Genomic DNA, 15,355 nt, shown 5'->3' with positions numbered 1-15,355 from the left:
CAATTATAGAAGAATAGTCATGTTTTATCATTTTTTACTAGTTTGGTTTTAGGCAAATTGTTTTTGACCAAATTGGCAGCTAACAAATAGAAGCAGTGATTTGAGCCAATACCCTTTAAATGTGCTAGGGTGATTCATGGTGCTATTTTAAACAGACAGAATTTGATCTGAGTTTATTGACACAATTTATCTCAAACTCTTCAACTTCTTGCTCTTTGGTTCTAGAATTTCTTTTCAGTTCTGACCTCCCCACATGTGTCTGATGTTGGAATTCTCATCGCTGGCCTCTGCTTTCATTTACATCTAGTGAGAACTAGACCAGGTTTTCAGCTTTCTGCTTTCATCATTCCTTTTGTTCATTAGGTCCTTTTTCTTTCTTTGGAACCAAAATGGTCCAGGATGCTCACCAAGGCTTCTCCCCCTTGTTATCTCTAGTAATCTTTAAGATGAGGCTGCCATCTCAGGGATTCCCACAGTTCTCTGGCTGTTGTAACCAAGTCAGGGATTCAGGGACTCAGGGACTCCAAAATCTGTCTCCTAGCTTCTTATGGGGCAGACATTCTTATTTCTTCCCTCAGATCCACAAGGGTATACCAATTGGAAGCCATACTGGTATTATATGAACCACCCTTCCTGATCTTAAGGTAAGATCTTACCTATCTTTTATCTTACCTCCAATAAGGTAAGATAAAGGAGTAAACACACCTTAACAAACTGGGTCAGATTTTCTTTACCTAGTATTTGGAAGACTGTTGTTGATATGGTTTGGCTGTGTCCCCACTCAAATATCATCTTGAATTTCCACGTGTTGTGAGAGGGACCCAGTGGGAGGTAATTGAATCATGGGAGCAGGTCTTTTCCATGCTGCTCTCATGATAGTGAATAAGTCTCAAGAGATTTGATGGTTTTAAAAACAGGAGTTTCCCTACACAAGCTCTCTTCTCTCGTCTTCCACCATGTGAGATGTGCCTGAAATCTTGTCCTTCTGCCACTGAGTGGCTTCTCCAGCCACATGGAACTGTAAGTCCAATAAACCTCTTTCTTTTGTAAGTTGGCCGGTCTTAGGTATGTCTTTATCAGCAGCATGAAAGTGGACTAATACAGTTGTCATCTTTGTAAGTGACTAGAATATCATATAAGTCAGATGCTGAGGCTGGGAAGGCATTTGCATCATGTCAACCAGTAAGTCAGAAAAAGCTAGTTGTTGCTTGTAACCTCAGAAAGATATTTTATTCTTTGTTAAGCAATATTCCTTCATGATTAATCAATGTTGAACAGTTTGACATTTATTGCTAGCCAACAGAGGCCAATTCTCATTGAACTGTAAACAATGTGTATATCCACAGCTTAGTGACCTTTTCCTGTTTAGTATATTCATGTGCACAGTAACAAATTAAATACCTACAATTGTTTGTGTACTTTTAAAAAAACTGTGGTGAAGGCCGAAGAACTACTTATTCAGTACTATGCTGACTAATGGGGTGACAGGTTCAATCATACCTCAAACCTCAGCATGAAACAATATACTTTTGTAACAAACCTGTGTATGTTCCCCTTGATTCTAAAATAAAACTTGAAAGAGAAAAAAACATCAGTAAAATAACAGAATTTACTATCTTAACCATTTTTAAGCATATAGTTCATTACTAACTTAATCATTTTAAAGCACATAGTTCAGTAGTGTTCATATATTCACAATGTTATGCAAGCAATCTTCAAAATTCTTTTGATTTCACCAATTAAACAACAGCTCCCTAGTCTCTCTTTCCCTTCCCCTGAGAAACCACCATTCTACTTTCTGTCTTTATGAATGTGACTACTCTAAGTACCTGATATAAGTGGAATCATATGTCATATAGTATTTGTCTATTGTGATTTGCTTATTGCTTTTAACATAATGTCTTCAAAGTCCATTCATATTGTAGCATGTATCAGGATGTCCTTCACTGTTAAGGCTGAATAATATTCCGTTGTATGTATGTACCACATTTTCTTTATCCATCCATTTATCGATGGATACTGGATTGCTTCATTTCTTGGCTATTGTGATCAATGCTGCAATGAACATGGGCATACAGATAGAAGGCGAATGTTTAAATGGAAAGAAGATAAAAGGATACATAGAGGAAACTAGAGACAATAAACAGAGATTCCTGATCCCTTTCCTGCTCCTAGCTATCATCATCTATTGCGATCCACTTGCATTTCTGTTCTTGAGTTATGTGAGTCACCTCTGCATTTATATACAATAAATTCTCCTTTTTTGCCTAAGGTAGCTCAGACTGGTTTCTCTTATTTACAGCCAGAGTCTTGACTAATATATGGTTAGGAGAAAATCTCTGCAAATAAAGACAAGTCCAACTCATGACAAATATTTCTTTTATTCTGTAAATAAGAAATAAGATAAAATTTCACTGTCAACAAAGAAATTACAAACTGCAAGAACCATCATAAGGTGGAACTTTTGCAACCTCCAAGACCTTTAATAAGAAGCTGAGAAAGGGAGGAAAAATTCCTTCATGAGACCCAAGAGGAAGGTTAATGGCATTTTAGATTTGGTTATTCTTTTTGTTCTGCTTTTGCTTCAATTTTTTACTGTCTCCCTGCAAAACCAGAACTGTCCAACAGGGATTGAATTTCCTGTGGACAGTTTGTCTTTCATAAGCTTCACAGACAAAATTAACCAGCAACGGAAAAATAAGATGACATTACTATTTTTGCAAGTTTAAAATCATTCTGCCAAGTATCTATTGTATGTCTCATTTTTTTTTCTTAATCCCTTGGCTTCATCTTCTTTGAAATTACTGCTATAAGAGTTAAGATAATACATATTACTAGTATCCCGGCATCCAAACAGAGAGTTTTTCTCATCCCACGTTTCATAGAAGCAGTTGAAACAAAAACAAATTGCCACATAGCCTCTCTCTTATCCCTGTCTTGTGGTTTTCATAAAGATGTTAGCTTGGAAATTTCATCAAGTCTGAAAGATACCAAGTGATCTTTTCTTCAAAAAAAAATTGGAAGTAAACCTCTCTTCAAAAAAAATTTAATTTCTATATTTATTTGACCCAGTCTTCTATCCATTTTCTCCAAAGTAATTTCAGTATTCAGACCTTGACTCCTAACTCCCACAAAATTCTTTGTGTTTCTGCCTCTTCCTTTCCCATCACTCCTCTCAATAATTTTCTCAAATAACCTGCTTCTTTTTCTCATCATACTTTGGCCTTGTATTTTTTTAACCTGCTTTCTCTTTTTTTCCACACTGTCTGGATAGTTTTATTTTAAAAACTTGATTTCTAAGGGATGGTGCTAAAGAGAAGATATGCGACAAAGACAGAGGGGAAAGGGATATATTTTTAAATGCTTCTAAGTACCCATGCTGGTGTTCTCCCTCTGTGCTAAGACACAGCAACCTGAATTTATGGCATGCTTAGAGTTTCGTACTGAAAAAGCATAAAGACCTATAGAAAACCCCTCCAAAAACCTCCTAAAAAAAATCTGCACATGTTGACATAGTTGAATGATGTCAGCAGCCAAATCATGCATTGGGAGAGAAATTAACATTTAAATAATATAAACATCCAGGAGAACTGTCCTCCTGCAAACTTTCTTTACATTGGAATCCTTGTCTGGCTAAACTTCTTATACTAAATCAATGTAAGAAAATATAACGTGGGATCAAATAACTTCTCTTAAATGACTTTTCCCCATACTACTCACTGAGGAATTATTAAAGATTTAAAAGTTAAATTTACTTTTGGCTGTATACAGATTAATTTAATTCAACCATAAAATGTCCTAGTTATATTTTTGTATATATTCATGCTCTTTCAAGGTCAGAAAAAAATAAAAGTTTTGTGTGGCTTTTAAAAACAGCTGCCTAAATCATATAAAATTGCTTCAACTGATTTTAAAAAAAACATTCCATGCTGGAGCAGTGGCTCAGGCCTATAATCCCAGCACTTTGGGAGGCCAAGGCAGGAGGATTGCTTGAGTCTAGGAGTTTGAGACCAGCCTGTGCAACATGACAAGACCTTGTCTCTACACAAAATTGAAAACTAGTATTTTTTTAAAGAACCCATTTCATGTCTGCAATTGATGACATATTGTCCAGTCAATAGTTCCCATTTAGCATGAACATTTAGAAGCAGATGCTGAATCTCAGCCATCATAGCCTCTGTCAAAGCTAAAATGTATAGTAAAACTATAAAATTTATTATTCAAATATTTATCAATGCCTGTTTTGTGCATTGTCACTAAAAACTGATAGGGAAGGAATCCATTCAAGACATAGACAACTTCTCCCAAGGAACTCATTAGCTTAGCTGGAGAGATTGAATATACATTCACAGAAGAATTATTAAAAATACAACATACAACCTGATAAGTGTAAAAATGTCAAATGAAAATTGCAAACAAAAATTCCTATTGAGATTCACACAAGGGAAACAGTCATTGACATGGGTGGACGGGAGAGTCCAGAGGAGGTGCAAGGCTGAGCTTGGAATAGTTTGCAGGGATCAGAGAAGCAGGAACTCAGAGCAGGGCATTACAGGTGCATGACTGTGGGATGGAGAATATGATCAGAGACAAAAACAAAATCATTCCCATCCTGCTTGAGGGGAGGGAAAAAAGAATAGAGCAGTGTGTCTAGACAGGAGAGTTATCAAGAGAAAAAAAAAACAACTCATCTGACTTCTCCAATAAGGATGAAAAAAAGCTTTTCAACTAGTGAACCAGCTGCAGAGACACTAGGGTTCTCATATGGTTATGTCTTACACAGAAAAAGAAATAGATATCTGCCTAACCAAAGCAACCCTTAATGACTTTCAACAAATATTACAGAAACTCGTATGTATATTCAGAGTTTCTAAGCTAAAGAGAGAGACATTTAACAGAAAATAAAAGTGAAATAAAGCAAATACCCCTGTAGTTTATCTGTGGCAATTTTCTTTAAGGAAATACACATACATTGAATATGTTTCTTTGACTATGCACAAACACACACACACGTCCAAGTAGAGTATAAATAAAGATTATACTGCTGGTATTTTACTTGTTATTTTGAAACATAAGATTGAGATTTGTGAGTAGAACTTTAAAGTTCAAAAATCAATGAGCAAAATTTAATCAGTAAGAGAGTTGAAAAATATTTTTTGTGCACCTTTATTAAAGATTAGGCTTAAGACTGCCCTCACAAAGCACAAAGAAGAGTATTTCCTAGACCTGATGCACTTTATTCTCATAAAGATCTTCTCAGATTAGATTATGCATGCACCTAAGGGGATGTGGTTGTGTGCTGGTGCAGGATGCCATGAGATAAATGCACCACATTTTCCTGGAGTTACAATTTTATCTAATGATTTGGAAGTAGGGCAAGTTAAGTAATTTAATAGTAAGTAATTGAAGACATAGTTTTTATATTAAAGCACATACAGAAAAATTATACTGCAGAATACAAAATGCTCCTGAAATTTCATGAGAAAATATGAGGCATCAAATAAATTTCCTACATGGTTGGTTGCAAGGAATTTCCCACATAGCAAGAGAAACAAAGAAGGCTACTTAACAGAGTTTCAAGCTAGTTTACTCTCCTTACTTTGGGAGAAATTTTTACAGTATAATTGCTCTAGTAGATTATTCCTTCCATACTTACGTAGCCTGCTTTTTAGTTAATCTTATTATTTAAATAGTTGAAAGATAATCGATCACGTAAGGTTGTTTTCCAGTTTTTAAGGACAAGTTTAGTAACCCATTCTAACTTTATGCGTGCCTCTGGGGCTTCAGGCTGGTGACAATACCTCCAATCCCATCTCCATCCCGTTGAGTTGGTCCTGAGTCCCAAACAATGCTTCCTAGGGCTGTGGGTAATGCCAGACAATCAGTTCAGTCTGCACCATTAACCTCCAGGGATTAGTAGCTCTCTGTGCAATTGAATGTTCCCAGATTAGTCCCTGTGGTGAGCCACCTGCCAGGACTCAGCACTTCACAGGCAAAGCTAAGAAGCTAGTAAAAGATTTAAAGCTCAAACTTGAGCTGAGCAATCAGGATATTTTTCTCCCACAATTTACAGCTACTGTGGCATGACCTAATTTCTTATTCCCCATTTTTTTTTCTTTAAATTTTGAGGTTTGATTTACCTGATAGAATTTGTTTCACAAAAATTAATGGAAGAAACATCAATTTTCCTATCATAAAATTGGAAAGCATACTGCAATCCAACATAACCTTTAAGCTTTCGTTAAATTCCCATATGTTAACACTTGATACATATTAAAATAAGAGCTCTTAGAGTTTTGCAAGTAAGGGCTACCTTTCATTTGTTTGATGGAAACACCCAGCCAGTAGCAGAAAAGCATATGGGGAGATCCACACTCTACGTGGTGTGCACACAAAGTATACAGATCGTAAAACATAGGATTGACTCATTGTAAGTTGACATATTGATGTATAAAGTGGTATAAGGTTATCAATTTGAAAAGGGGATAAGTGTTTTGCTATAAAATGAGATAGAGTAGGAGGGAACAAATGGAACCTATTCATGCCTGAAACAACTAAAACAGACAAAATATACGATAAAACCATTTTGAAGACACTAGATATCTGGTAACTAAGGGCAATAAACCCAGAGAGATGAGAAGCAAGTGAGATGTGCTCTGATTTCCCCAGTGTAGTGGCTTAATTGTTTGGGGAAACCATGGTGCATGGAGAGTAACCTCGGGTAAAACCTGTCAACTCTCTGAGAAGACAGAGATGAAAATGTGAGGAAAACAAAGTGGCTAGATTTTGCCAGAGAGAATATTGGCAAAAAGAGAGCTACAGAGAGAAAAAACTCCAGACACCTTGAAGGGTCCTCCTCAAATATTCAGCAGAGTACCAGTCAGTGCACATGTATGAGGAAACTCCTCATGGATGGGTAGAATCATCGCAGAGGATTACAGAGAGCAATGTTCAGTGTTCACATAGACCAAGAACAGTTCCTGTTTCTGTCACCCAGACTGGAAAAACATAATTCATGGCACATCGGGTAGAGTGATTCAAAAGGGTCTTGCTTCAGTAATGGGAAATGATTATCCCTATGCTGAATGCTGACCTGCTCCTACATTTAGTAGATTATAAATCTTCTTTTTAAAATTCTTAAAAGAAAGACCTGGATGGATCAAACTATTTCTTAGTAACCAATTGTTTATAAGAATACAAAAATATCTTGCATTGAACAAAGTAATATTCACAATATCTTGCATCCAATCAAAGAGTAAGAGGCATACAAAGATGCAGGAAAATATAATCCATAATGAGGAGAAAAGCCAATTAAAACCAATCCAGAACTGACACAGATATTAGAACTAGCTAACAATGACATTAAAACAGTAATTATAACAGTATTATTGATGGTGATTAAAAAAGGCACAAATTGGACATCTAAGGGCAAAAACTACAAAATCTGAAATAAACAGTGCTCTGGATGGAATTAATGGTAGATCAGACGTCATAGAAAACTAATGAATTTGAAGGCATAGTAATAGAAACTATCCAAACTAAAACTAATAAAAATATAAAAGAACATTAATGATTTGTACAATTTCAGGCAGCCCAATGTTAAGGTTCCCTAAAACACAGTAAAAATATTTGAAGAACTAATGGCTTAAAGATGTTCAAAAAAAATTTTTTAAAGAAAACTATAAGCACTTAGATTCAAGAAGTTCAATTCACTCCAAGCACAAGACATTTGAAGAAAACCATACCAAAGTACTTTATAGTCAAATTATTTTTAAAAACTTATGATAAAAAAATCTTAATAGCAACTGGAGAAAAAAATCCTTATATGCAGAGGAATAAAGATCAGAATAATAGCATATGTCTCATCAAAAACAATGCAAGAAAAAAGAGGGAAGTGAAAAATCATTAAAGTACTGATGGTAAAAGCAAATACAAAAAACCTACCAATCAAGGGTTCTACACTTAGAAAAAACACATTTCATGCAAATCAAAACCACAATGAGATACCATCTCACACCAGTTAGAATGGCGATCATTAAAAAGTCAGGAAACAACAGATGCTGGAGAGGATGTGGAGAAATAGGAACACTTTTACACTGTTGGCAGGACTGTAAACTAGTTCAGCCATTGTGGAAGTCAGTGTGGCGATTCCTCAGGGATCTAGAACTAGAAATACCATTTGACCCAGCAATCCCATTACTGGGCATATGCCCAAGGATTATAAATCATGCTGCTATAAAGACACAGGCACACGTATGTTTATTGTGGCACTATTCACAGTAGCAAAGACTTGGAACCAACCCAAATGTCCAACAATGATAGACTGGATTAAGAAAATGTGGCATATATACACCATGGAATACTATGCAGCCATAAAAAATGATGAGTTCATGTTCTTTGTAGGGACATGGATCAAGCTGGAAACCATCATTCTCAGCAAACTATCGCAAGGACAAAAAAACCAAACACCGCATGTTCTCACTTATAGGTGGGAATTGAACAATGAGAACACATGGACACAGGAAGGGGAACATCACACACCGGGGCCTGTTGTGGGGTGGGGGGAAGGGGGAGGGATAGCATTAGGAGATATACCTAATGTTGCATGACGAGTTAATGGGTGCAGCACACCAGCATGGCACATGTATACATATGTAACTAACCTGCATGTTGTGCACATGTACCCTAAAACTTAAAGTATAATAATAAAAAAAAAAGAAAAAATACATTTCAAAAACAAATAAACATGATTTTTAAAATAAATCATGTTAAATAAACATTGATTTTTGGCTATACAAAAGCCGAAAGAATTCACCAGTAGATTTACACCAAATATATTTTAAATAAAGTACTCTAGGAAGAAGAAAAATAACATCAGTTAGAATAGTAACTACATGGGTAAATATAAAAAGTTTTAATATTTAAATTTCTTTAAAAGGTAATTGGCTATATCAACAAAAATAATAATATTGTATTGAGAGTTTATAACATGCATTAATGAAATATATAACAACAGTAGCATAGGGGAAATGTAACTACACTATTGAAAAATTATTCTACATGAAGTAATATAATCTCACTTGAAGGTACCCTATAATCAATGAAAGATATATAATATAAATCCTAAAGCATCAACTAAAATAGCAAAAAGTTATGGTTAATAAGCCAACAGAAGAGATAAAATAGAATGAAATATTCAATTACTCTAAAAGGAGGCTGAAATAGTGAATAAAGAACAAATGGAACAAATAGAAATGAAATAACAGGATGATAGATTTAACTCTAATGATGTCAATCATCATATTAAATTTAAATGTTCTTAACACTCAGATCAAAAGGCAGAGATTGTCAGATTGAAAAACTTGAAGAAGAGAGAGTACTTCCTAATTCACTTTATGAGGATAGCATTATCCAGATACCAAACTCAGACAAAGACATTGGGGAAAAAACTATAAACTAGTATTTCTTATGAAAAAAACATTGGTGAATCAAATTGTAAAGTATATAAAAAGTGATTATAGGCTTTATGCCAGGAAGGCAAGTTTGGCTTAACATTCAACAATCAATCAATGTAATTCTCCATGTTAACAAATTTAAAAAGTAAAGCCTGATCATTCAATAGACGCAGGAAAAACATTTGACATAATCCAGCATTCATGCCTGGTAAATATTCTCAAAAAACTAAGGATGGAAGACTTCATCAACTGTACAAAAGGTAAAAATCTACAGTTAACTTCATACTTTATGATGAAAGATGGAATGCTATCTTTTCCCCTAAAACAATGGACAAAATAAGGGTGTCTACTCTTCCATTCAGCATTGAATTAGAGAGTTGTAGCCTGTGGAATAATGCAAGAAAAAGAAATAAAAGCAGTGGAAAGTAACCTAGGAAAAGAAAATGAAATTTGTTTTGTTCATAGATGACATGATCACCTTGGAAAATGTGATGAAATCTACACATAAGCTACTAGAACTAGTAAGTGAATTTGGCAAGTTTGCAGGATGTAAGATTAAAGTAAAATATTAATTGTATTTCTAAGCATTCTGTTTGAATCAGAGGAGAATGTTTTGTAAAACATGACAAACTGATTCTAGAGTTCATATAGAAATACAAATAGCCTAGAACAGCCAAAACAAATTTGAAAAAGAACAAAGTTGACAAGCTAGAACTATCTGATTTCAAGACTTTATTATATGCTCCACTTATTTATTATGCTCCACCTCCTTGAGAGACAGTAGCTACATAAATAATTTGGAATTCTTCGAAGTCAGAGATTTGCTTCTTCTATCCACTAATTTATTTATTTATTCATATCTGTGTGGGTCCATTAATATTTATTTTATAGTCTGGGTTATAAACCAATACAACTTTATTTTGTTGCTCAAATTGTTCCAGCTTTGGTCATTGAGAGCTCTTTCAAGACTTTATTATATAATTTATTTCAAGACTTTATTATAAGTTTACAGTAATCTTAGCTGAGCATGGTGGCACATGCCTGTAGTCCTAGTTACTTGGGAGGCTGAGGCAGGAGGATTGCCTGAGCTCAGAATTTGAGACTGTAGTGAGCTATGATTGTACCATTGCACCCCAGACTGGGTGACAGAGACAGACCCCATCTCTAATGAATAAGTAGATGAATAAAAATTGCAGTAATTAAGACAATGTGTATATTAGTCTGTTTTCACACTGCTGATAAAGACGTACCTGAGACTCAGCAATTTACAAAAGAAAGAGGTTTAACTGGACTTACAGTTCCACATGGCTGGGGAAGCCTCATAGTCATAGCAGAAGGCAAGGAGGAGAAAGTCCCATCTTCCATGGATGGCAACAGGCAAAGAGAGAATGAGGAAGACACAAAAGCAGAAACCCCTGAAAAAACCATCAGATCTCGTGAGACTTTTTCACTACCATGAGAACAGTATGGGGGAAACCACCCCCTTGATTCAATTATCTCCCACTGGGTCCCTCCCACAACATGTGGGAATTATGGGAGTACAATTCAAGATGAGCTTTGGGTGAGGACACAGCTAAACAATATGAATGTGGTATCAATGTCATGACAGACAAATAGATAAAATGGGAAAGAATACAGGCCACAAATAGACCCACACATATATGGACTGCTTATTTTTGACGAAGGTGCAAAAAAAATTCAGTGGGGAAAGAATAGCTTTAAAAAATGCTGTTATAAAAACCTGCTATCCATATGCCAACATAAATAAATAAATACCAATGCATACACAATCTAATTTATATAAAAATTAATCCCAAATGGATCATAGACATAAATATAAAACCTAAAACTGTAAAACTTGTATAAGAAAACATACAAGAAAGCCTTTGTGACCTTGAGTTAGGCAAAGAAAAAAATTAAAAATTGATAAATTAGACTTTATCTAAATTTAAAACCTCTGTTCTTAAAGACATTGCTAATTGGATGAAAAGATAATTTTCTACTGGAACAAAATATTTGCAAGTGTATGTCTGATAATAGGCTTGCACCCAGCACATACAAAGAAATCTCAAAACTCAAAAGTAAGAAATCAACCCAATAAACAACTGAGCAAAAGATTTAAACAGACACTTGTCCAAAGAGTGCATGAAGAAAAATAATTTTAAGTAGGCACATAAAAATATATATAGCATTATATATATTTATATAATTTATATATATATTATATACATATTAATTATATACATATTATCTATAATATATATAAATTATATATTATATATAATTTATATAATATATATAAAATATATTATATATAATTTATATAATATATATAAAATATATTATATATAATTTATATAATATATGTAAAATATATTATATATAAAATGAATTATATATAATATATAATGAATTATATATAGTATATATAATGAATTATATATAGTATATATAATGAATTATATATAGTATATATAATGAATTATATATAGTATATATAATGAATTATATATAGTATATATAATGAATTATATATAGTATATATAATGAATTATATATAGTATATATAATGAATTATATATAGTATATATAATGAATTATATATAGTATATATAATGAATTATATATAGTATATATAATGAATTATATATAGTATATATAATGAATTATATATAGTATATATAATGAATTATATATAGTATATATAATGAATTATATATAGTATATATAATGAATTATATATAGTATATGTAATGAATTATATATAGTATATGTAATGAATTATATATAGTATATGTAATGAATTATATATTGTATATATAATGAATTATATATTGTATATGTAATGAATTATATATTGTATATGTAATGAATTATATATTGTATATATAATGAATTATATATTGTATATATAATGAATTATATATTATATATAACGAATTATATATTATATATATAATGAATTATATATTATATAATGAATTATATATTATATAATGAATTATATATATTATATATAAAATGAATTATATATTATATAATGAATTATATATATTATATATAAAATGAATTATATATATATTATATAATGAATTATATATTATATATATAAAATGAAATATATATAAAATGAATTATGTATATTATATATAAAATGAATTATATATTATATATAATGAATTATTTATATTATATATATAAAATGAATTATATATATTATATATATAATGAGAGAAATTATTAGTCATTAGAGAAATGCAAATTAAACCACAAAGATATACCGTTATATACCTTTTGGAATGACTAAAATTAAAAGGACAGATCATAAACAGTGTTAATAAGGACTTGGAGAAACAAACTTCTATACACGGCTGGTAGGAATTTTACATAATATCACTACTTTGAAAAACAGTTTGTCCATTTCTAAAAAGAAAAAAATTAAACATACGACGACCGTATGGACTAGCTATTCCACTCCTAGGCAGTTACCCAAGAAGAAGGAAAGCCTATGTCCTTATAGAAAGTTGTACTTGAATAAAGACCCGAATACCCATCAACCGATGAATGGACAAACAAATCATGGAGTATATATCCATACAATGGAATATTACTCTATAATTAGGCTGACTGAAAGGAACCTTACTAAAAAAATACATACTATATGATTCCATTTCTTTAAAAGTATGGAAAATGTAAACTAATCTATACTGATAGATTAGTGGTTGTCTGAGGGAGGATGGGGTTGTCTGAGGGAGGTGGCAGGTGGAAGGGATTACAAAGGGCATAAGAAAACTCTTACAGATGAAGAACATGTTCATTATGTTATTGTGGTAATAGTTCCATAGGTTTCTACATATGTCAAAACTTATTAAATATGTTCAGTTGATTTTATCCCAATTATAAATCTTTTTTTATTAAGAGAGAATAAATCAACCCTACAGGGGTACAGTTCTACCTGTTAAAAATAGTTTTCTGTCCTTGGATGCTGTGAATCAGACATATCCATTTGGCTCTATCACTGTTGGCTTCCTAAAACCATGGTGCCCCTGTCCACATGGTGAAAGGATAGAGACAGAACAACCCTGCTCCATATGGATATTGTACAATTCTGAGTGGAATTGTAGAACTCTACTTTGTGGAATTTGTAAGCAAAAAACATATAGCACATTAGGAGTCATTAAATTCCACAGGTCTTTATTTTTCTTTTTTTTTTTGACTGAAAGTATTTTTATTTATTTTTTTCTTTTTATTATTATTTTTATTTTTATTATACTTTAAGTTTTAGGGTACATGTGCACAACGTGCAGGTTAGTTACATATGTATACATGTGCCATGTTGGTGTGCTGCACCCACTAACTCGTCATTTAACATTAGGTATATCTCCTAATGCTATACCTACCCCCTCCCCCCACCCCTATTTTTCAAAAGAAAATGTTTAGGACATAAGAGTAGCTGTTGCTTTATTTTAGTAGATTTTTAAATAAATACATGGCAGTAGCTCAGGGTAACACCTGCCAGTGTAGCAAAGACCAACAGCTTAATTTGAGTCACCAGAGTAGCACAAGCAATTTCAGTACTTTATCCTCAATGCAGAAGTCATTTATTGCCCTTTGCAGGGCAATAAATTGATTTTTCTACCTTTAAAAGATGTTTTACTTAAATTGTGCAAACGTGATTTACAACAATTAGCGACAGTGTAGTTCTTAGACATTGGAGCCAGCTCAATATGGGCAACACACAAACTACAATTTCTAACCCCACAGAAGAAAATGATTCCAAAATTTTATATCAACTTTTATATTTTTGATTTTCCTTCTAGTATATAATACGAAAGTATTTTTAATATAAAATATTTACAATTTTTCTAATATATGTGAAATGTATTTGAAAAAATAAATGTTGATATTTAATCCTGTTATTGTGGGTATCAATTTTAGCACATTTATTTTTTTCATCCTATTATTGCAACCCTAGAATGCTAACTGGCAAAGAGATACACTCCAACTCTTACGCTGTGGCATTGCAAAAGGCATTACCCAGAGTATCTTGCTGAATTATGGCACCTGTAATGTCAGCAGAAGATATCTAAAGACTCCATAATTTGGGACTTATTTTTAAAGATACCTCATAGATTGCTTTCTGCTTGTTAATGACATGCTGAGGACTATGACATGACATGATCATCACCATACAAACATGAAATTGCCTACTGCTGCTTGAAACTGCACAATAAAATTTTTTTCCTTGGATTAAACATTGAGCTCTCCGTAGGGTAAAATACTTTTAAACTTCATTTTAATCATTAAGGTTTTTAAGTTTATTTTAAAATTTATCCTTATGGGATTTTTAGTTTATTTTTATTTGGTTTACTATTTATTTTAGTTAATTTAGTTTTGTTTTATAGTTATAGAAAAATTGGAAGATAGAGTGCCCATATACCCACAAAGCAAGTTTCCCCCATTGTTAAATTAGCACCTTACATTAGTGAACAGATTGTACATTTGTTACAATTAATGAACCAATACTGATACATTACTATTAACTGAAGTCCATACTTTATTCATATAGCCTTAGATTTTACCAAATGTCCTGGTTCTGTTTCAGGATCCCATCCAGGATGCTACTTTGCATTCAACCATCTACCTCTTTAGGCTTCTGTTAGCTGTGACAGTTTCTTAGATTTACCTTGTTTTTTGGTATTTTACACGTTACTCCATTGGACTTCTTTGATGTTTTTCTAATTACACTGGAGTTACAGATTCTTTGGAGGATGACCCAGAGATAAAATGCCGTTCTCATCACATCGTATCGTGGTTATGCGCTATCAACATAATTTACCACTCTTTTTTTTTTTTTTTTTTTTTTTTTTTTTTTTTTTTTTTTTTTTTTTTTTTTTGAG

General features: G+C 32.6%; 1 long non-coding RNA gene across 1 annotated transcript in view; it reads right to left on the bottom strand.

The window, feature by feature from the left end:
* Nucleotides 1–380: 380 nt before the first annotated feature.
* Nucleotides 381–15,355, bottom strand: part of LOC104001626 (uncharacterized) — a 120,348-nt gene continuing 105,373 nt past the window's right edge. The window contains exon 6 of the long non-coding RNA XR_673527.4: nt 381–2,055. This is a non-coding gene — a long non-coding RNA (uncharacterized LOC104001626). The remainder of the gene's footprint in view (nt 2,056–15,355) is intronic.

This window comes from Pan troglodytes, chromosome 1, assembly GCF_028858775.2.
Source record: "Pan troglodytes isolate AG18354 chromosome 1, NHGRI_mPanTro3-v2.0_pri, whole genome shotgun sequence".
Lineage (NCBI taxonomy): Eukaryota > Metazoa > Chordata > Mammalia > Primates > Hominidae > Pan > Pan troglodytes.
This window is presented reverse-complemented; position numbering and strand designations above follow the sequence as displayed.